General features: G+C 38.9%; 1 pseudogene; it reads right to left on the bottom strand.

The window, feature by feature from the left end:
• Positions 1 to 1,024: 1,024 nt before the first annotated feature.
• On the bottom strand, positions 1,025 to 3,766 carry LOC100351429 (bcl-2-associated transcription factor 1 pseudogene; annotated as a pseudogene).
• Positions 3,767 to 7,013: the final 3,247 nt, after the last annotated feature.

Raw genomic sequence — 7,013 nt, forward strand, 5'->3', positions numbered from 1 at the left:
GAGAAACTTAACATTCATAATGGAATTCTATAACAGAGTTCTCACAACCATCCTGCCTCAATATATTTTGGTACGATATTCTTTCTTCCATTTTAAGAGAATTAAAAGCAACCAAAGGTTAAAGCAATGCATTTATACTTAAATTATAACCTGCTCATAGGATCAAAGTAACTTTATTCCAACTCCCTGTTAAGTAACTTGTCAGCAAATCTCCCTTTTCCTATTGTCTTAAATGGAAAACGTAGAACTGCACATTGTGATCATGTATAGAGATGCATTTTCAATCAAATAATAGCTGTTAAAAGCTATGTTTATTTGCATAAATAAAGTGGTCATGAGAATTTTGTTTGGGGGATAAAATCCATCTTGCTTTACCATATAACTAAGTATTAATTCTGAATAAGATAATATTAATTTTGTCTTGATTAATGCAACACATCCTTCGTTTGGGAGGTAACTCCTTGGCTTTAATCAACAATATTAGAAACATAAAATTAGTGGGGGAAATCATTCAATAATAGGGACTCTAAAATCCATAAATATCACATATACCAAATTTGGTTTTAGTTTAGTTTCCAGTAACTCTTAGCAAATGTTCCTGGCTGTAATCAAGATGCTAGAAGCATATTCATAGATTAAAGAGCCACGTGCTTAAAGACCTTTAAAAGTTCACATCAACAGAATAAGCATTATCTCCTTTAAATGCAAACATACACAACTAATTCAGTTGCTGAATTATCTAATGAAATGCAGGCTAGTTTATGTATTTTCATAAAAAAGACAACAGTGATTTTATAGTTCCAATTTTCATTCCTTTAACAGCCATCGACATAAACATAAGATAATTCACATTTGAAAGATTATCTACCTGACAAATAGAACCTTTGGGAATACACAGAAAAAAGCCAATTTATAAACTGCAACTGAAGCAGGGAAAAAATAAAAACTAAGTTGATGCTGCAACAAGCTTCCAACCAACACCTTTTATATTGGTAATACTTAAAAAAAATCACTTCAAATATTACTAAATGTTTTCTTCATTATTTTCCAGTGTCTCTTCTTCATCTTCAACAATTCCATCCCCTTGGTATTTGTCGTGAGTCCATTTTGGACTGCTACTGGATTTTTTGAAGGTAAACTGCCTTTGCCACCTTGAAAATATCAGGGCTTCTTTGTCTTTTGGCCCAATAGTTCACAACACCATCTCCATCATCATGCAAGAAGTACTCTTGCTCTTTGGGGTATATTCTGGATTCCATTCCTCTTCCTTTGGTCTCTTTTGAGAAGTAGTGTTTGAGTTGTTTGGAATAGTATTTGTCACAGCAAAAACTCCTATGGCTCTTCCTCTGCCTCTAATTCGAAAAAAGGTTCCTCATGGTCTGCTAATTTCTGCAAAGCCCGAGTATTCTTTCAGTTCGTGGTGAGCTTTAAATTCTTCTTCTCTTTCCTTCTTACGCTCCTTTTCTTCTGGAGACCTGGGAGAAGAAAGTGATGCTGAAGACGATGAAAATGAAGAATGATTTTGCTCTCTGCTTTTATGTTTGCTGTCATCTTTGTAAGATTTGCATTCCTTGTAATCTTTTGGAGTTCTCCTGATTTCTTGATCCACTGGATTCCCTAGAGCCCTTGGAATCCCCCTGTTTTTTACTTCTTTCTTTCCTACGCCGATCCATGTCATACCAAAGATGAGCAGAATCACATCTTAATTTTTGTCCCCCTTTTGATTTTCTTGTTTAAAAATTCTCTCTTACCCTGCTAAATGGGTATGCTACCTCAGGGCACTTGGAGAGAAGTCTGCTCTCCTGTGTCTCTCATGACTCTTTTGCCGGATATTATGTCCTTAAGTGGCTTTCTGATATGAACGAAACTGCTCTTATTGCTCTTTAACTTGATGAACCAAGGACACAGTGTGCTGTATTAATACAGCTTTTGCTGGCCTGTGGTAGCTTAATGTGATCAAAGATCCAAATTCTTGTTTCCTCTTGACAGAATGGACAAGTATGATAGCAAGTAGCCTTTTATTTTTTTTAACAATGTGTTGTTCCTTTTCTTTTTTTAAATATTACTTATTTAGTTAAAAGAGTTACACAGAAAGAGAAGGAGAGGAAGAGAGAGAGAGAGGTCTTCACTCTCCAACTGGCCACAATGGCTGGAGCTGAGCCAATCCAAAGCCAGAAGCCAGGAGCTTCTTCCGGGTCTCCCACATGGGGTTCAGGGGTCCAAGAACTTGAGCCATCTTCTACTGCTTTCCCAGGCCACAGCAGAGAGCCGGATTGGAAGTGGAGCACTGGGGACTCGAACCGTGCCCACATGGGATGCCAGCACTGCAGGCTGCAGCTTTACTCACTGCACAACAGTGCTGGCCCTTAACCTGTCTTTAGTCAAGCAAGCAGGTCTGTTAGAATCACCAAGAGGAACAGGTGCCATTTTGAGTGTGACTTCAGGATGGGGAGAATCACTGGCTCTCATGTGGATACTAAGTGGGTTCTCCTCTCTGAAGCTTAGACTTTTCTCCTGTGTCAAGATTCTTACACAGAGAGGGACTGTAATCAAAGAGGTCTTTGAGCTTTTCAGACTTTTCCTGCTCAGGTGACTGAGTTCCTTTCTTTACTGTTCTGCTTTCAGAGCTTTTGTCTTCTTCCTCGTGTTTATCTTTTGCAGTGCTAGGCCTTTCCACTAGACATCCAGTCTCTTTAAACTTGTCATTTTTTTCTTCTCTTTCAACGAAACTTTGGACTTGTACTTGGGTCCTTCCTCCTCAGTATTCCGGTGAGATCCAGTACCAAAATTTTTACCCTGATCTGCAAGGACTGACTTCCTGAACTGCCTATAATCCTCGGTCTCCTCTGTGTCATCTCGGTCTGAGTCATTAAACTTTGTTTCGCAGGCTCTTTATCCCTGAAATAATCTAGTGCTTCCTGATCTTCCCATTCTCCCTCTGCCCTCCCTTTCTCTGATCCTTTCTCCGTTGGAACATCTCTATCCCTGGTATTACTCAAGCAGGAATACTCAAGATTTTTCATCTGTGAACCTTTTGAAGAACTTTCCAGACTTTGCAGTTTTCTGATCTTCACCACCAGGATAAAAGAAAGAACATCCCCTAGAGTCATGTCTTGGAGCATTCTGTGGTGTGACTGTCTTTGCAGGGCTTCTTCGTGAAGGCATCTGATGAATTGGACTATTCTGAAAAGGACTATATCTGCTAGATCCATTTCCAACAGAACCAGATCCAGACCTTTCAGGACTATGCTGAATGGGATGTGAGTGCTAACAGAGGGTGTTTTTTGCAGAGTGGCATAGTGAGCATATGCATAGCATATGCATGCCGAGCACAGGGGGCTTGAGAGCAAGATGAACTCTGACTAGGTGGTGTAGCAATACCTGAAGGCTATGGGGAGATCTGGAACTATTATCATAAGCTGAAGGCCTGAGCAAATCTCACCAGATGTGGCTGATGATTTATTAAACTCCTCCATAGATTCAGATGGGTAATGTCCAAACGTATCTTTCGGTTCCTCTTGTGATTTACTTTTCAAAAGACTCTCTTCTTGGGGCTCCCCTTCAGCATTTTTGATCTGTTTTTCCTGAGACCTTCGTCTTTTAGACACAGGAGATTTGCTACATGGGGATGAGAGTAAGAAGACAATAGTCTTCGAGACCTAGAGGATCTATATGACCGGTGAGATCTGCTTTGGGATGATGAAGAACTAGACTGTGATATAGACTTCGATCCTGAAGAATGTGATCTAGAATTGGAGTGACCCATTTCTACCTTGGGCTTTATCCTTTATGCAGGATCAATAAGTAAAGCCTGAGATACTGTAAAATTTTTCCTGGAGAGAATGTTCTGAGAAATTCAACTCTAACTTCAGACACCTGACACAGCAAAGCATGGTTGCTGGGATTTATCTCCATTGGAACTACACAGTGGCCATTTCCTGACTCAAGACTGAGAGAAAAACCATAGAGGCAGTTTTGATGTGCTAGCTTGTCTCTGTCACTTCTGATCTACATTTACTTTAACAGCAGTATTCCTGCTGAAAGGAACATTGCAATGCTTTACACCCAGATTAAATGATTTTGTAATTTAGACAAGGAAAGTTACCAATTCCCACTATTTGGCAAATAATGGAACATTCTTTACCTTTCTTAAGAGGGCTGCAACACACATTGATATTTTTCTGATTATGTTCATCTTGATTGCCAAATTAATTTTCTTTCAAATTTCAACAGATTCTCAGGGAAATAATGCTCATGCATGAACCATGAACACTGGTAGCAACAGAAAAAATATTCTGGCTTTATCAAATGAGCAGGAATTTTCACTCCCAGCCTAGGTAGGACCTATGATCATGAATCACCATGAAGATGCTTCAGAAGCAGCCTCCCTTTAAGATTATGGGATACAAATTTCTGAAGGGGGGATGATATGGTAGAACAAGCCAGTTAGTTAAGTTTAGGTGAGCTGGGGTTCTTTCACTCCTGCAATGTAATATTTATCTTTTAACTGTTGGCTGAAGGTGTATGCCCACTTTCCCAGGATGCACCTCTCTCACTTGGGACCACAGTACATGCTAGAACCCATTCTATCTATCTGACTATGCAATAACCCCCTATTTCATAAAAGAGGCTGCGAAAGGAGGAGAGGTCTCTCGTCAGCATGGACCATGCTTGCAGGTACCATTCTCTTCTCTCTCTTACATGGAAACCCTCCTGCCCACTTAGGATTGGTAGTTGTCTATGTGTGGTGGTCCACACTCACACATGAATGTATGCTTATTCTCACACTATTAAATAAATCCTGTACTCATTTATGCATTATATATTTACACAGATGCCTCCACTTGTAATTTTTATCACTGTGGAGGCAAGGAATAAAAATTAAGACACCTAAGCCCATATTACCCTTAGGAAACAAATACTAGAATTTCAAAAGAAAAAAATGGTCTTCTAAAATGTTATTAGTGAAAGCATTGGAGGCAAGATTCTGTAATTTAAAGGTTTTAAAATACATATTTAAAAACAGTGATTTGGTAATCACTGTGGTGATAAGCCGCCACTTGGAACACCCACATCCTATTTCAGAGTGCTAGTTTGAGTCTTGGCTTCTCTTGTTCCCATTCAGCTTCCTGCTAATTTGATTAGAAAGGCCACGGATGATGGTCTAAGTACTTGAATCCATGCCCCCACACTGAAGGCCCAGGTGGAGTTCTTGAATCCTGGATTCAGCTTGGCCAGAGCAAGCTGTTGTGAGCATTTGTAGAGTGAACCCACAGATGGAAAATCTACCCTTCTTTATCTGTGTCTTTCCCTTATTCTATGTCAATCTGCTTTTCAAATAAGAAAATAAATCTTTTTAAATGATTTAGTCTACATCATTCCAAATTTACAACAAATTATTTAATATTATTTATTTTTAACAGTATTAGAATAAATAATTCAGGACGAGGGCTGAGGTACAGTGGGTTAACATACCATTTGTGACACCAGCATTCCATATCAGAGCACTGGTTCCAATCCTGGCTGCTCTGCCTTCAATCCAATCCCTGCTAATGTGCCACATTTTCTTTATCCATTCATCTGATCAATTAGGTTAATTCCATATTTTAGTTATTGTGAACAGTGGTGCTATAAACGTGGTGGTGTAGGCATATCTTTGATAACAAAATGTGAATGTCTTTTGGGCATATACCCAGTAGTGAGATTTCTGCATAATATGCAAGTCTATTTCTAGCGTTTTTTTTTTTTTTTTTTTAAAGAATCCTCCATACTTCTTTCCACATTGGCTGCACTAATTTATATTCCCACCAACAATGTATAAGAATTCCATTATCTCCACATCCTCACCAGCATTTTTGAAGTTAATGGTTTAAAATATCAGCACTGAGTTCCAACTCATATAGAAATAATTGGTTTATTTTCAGTATATGATAACCTCGTAACAGATAATTACTAATTGAAAGAAGCAGTTTGGATGACTTGCTAGTATCTATTCTCTCACATCATCAGTTCTGAAATGTTAATTTTTTTTTAAACTTTTATTTAATGAATATAAATTTCCAAAGTACGACTTATGGATTACAATGGCTTCCCCCCCATACCGTCCTTCCCACCCACAACCCTCCCCTTTCCCACTCCCTCTCCCCTTCCATTCACATCAAGATTCATTTTCGATTATCTTAATATACAGATCAGCTTAGTATACATTAAGTATGGATTTCAACAGTTTGCTCCCACACAGAAACATAAAGTGAAAAATAATAGATGATTTTTTTTAAATGATGATGAAATCAGAGCAGACCTATTGTCATGTTTCATCCCAGTGAGAGTCAAGTTGGGAATTGATAATTTTTTTTTTTTTTTTACAGAGGATCAGTTTAGTATGCATTAAGTAAGGATTTCAACAGTTTGCACCCCCATAGAAACACAAAGTGAAATATATTGTTTGAGTACTCGTTATAGCATTAAATCTCAATGTACAGCACATTAAGGATAGAGATCCTACATGAGGAGTAAGTGCACAGTGACTCCTGTTGTTGACTTTACCAATTGACACTCCTGTCTATGGCATCAGTAATCTCCCTATGCTCCAGTCATGAGTTTCCAAGGCTATGGAAGCCCTCTGAGTTCTCCGACTCTTATCTTTTTAAACAAGGTCATAGTCAAAGTGGAGGTTCTCTCCTCCCTTCAGAGAAAGGTACCTCCTTCTTTGATGACCTGTTCTTTCCACTGGGATCTCACTCGCAGAGATCTTTTGCCAGAGTGTCTTGGCTTTCCATGCCTGAAATACTCTCATGAGCTTTTCAGCCAGCTCCGAATGCCTTTAGGGCTGATTCTGAGGCCAGAGTGCTATTTAGGACATCTGCCATTCTATGAGTCTGCTGAGTATCTCACTTCCCATGTTCGAAATCCAGTCATTTGCAACAAAATGGAGGAATCTGGAACACATCATGCTGAGTGAAATAAGCCAGTCCCAAAGGGACAAATACCATATATTCTCCCTGATCGGTGAC

The sequence above is a fragment of the Oryctolagus cuniculus genome, chromosome 8, assembly GCF_964237555.1.
Source record: "Oryctolagus cuniculus chromosome 8, mOryCun1.1, whole genome shotgun sequence".
Taxonomy (NCBI): domain Eukaryota; kingdom Metazoa; phylum Chordata; class Mammalia; order Lagomorpha; family Leporidae; genus Oryctolagus; species Oryctolagus cuniculus.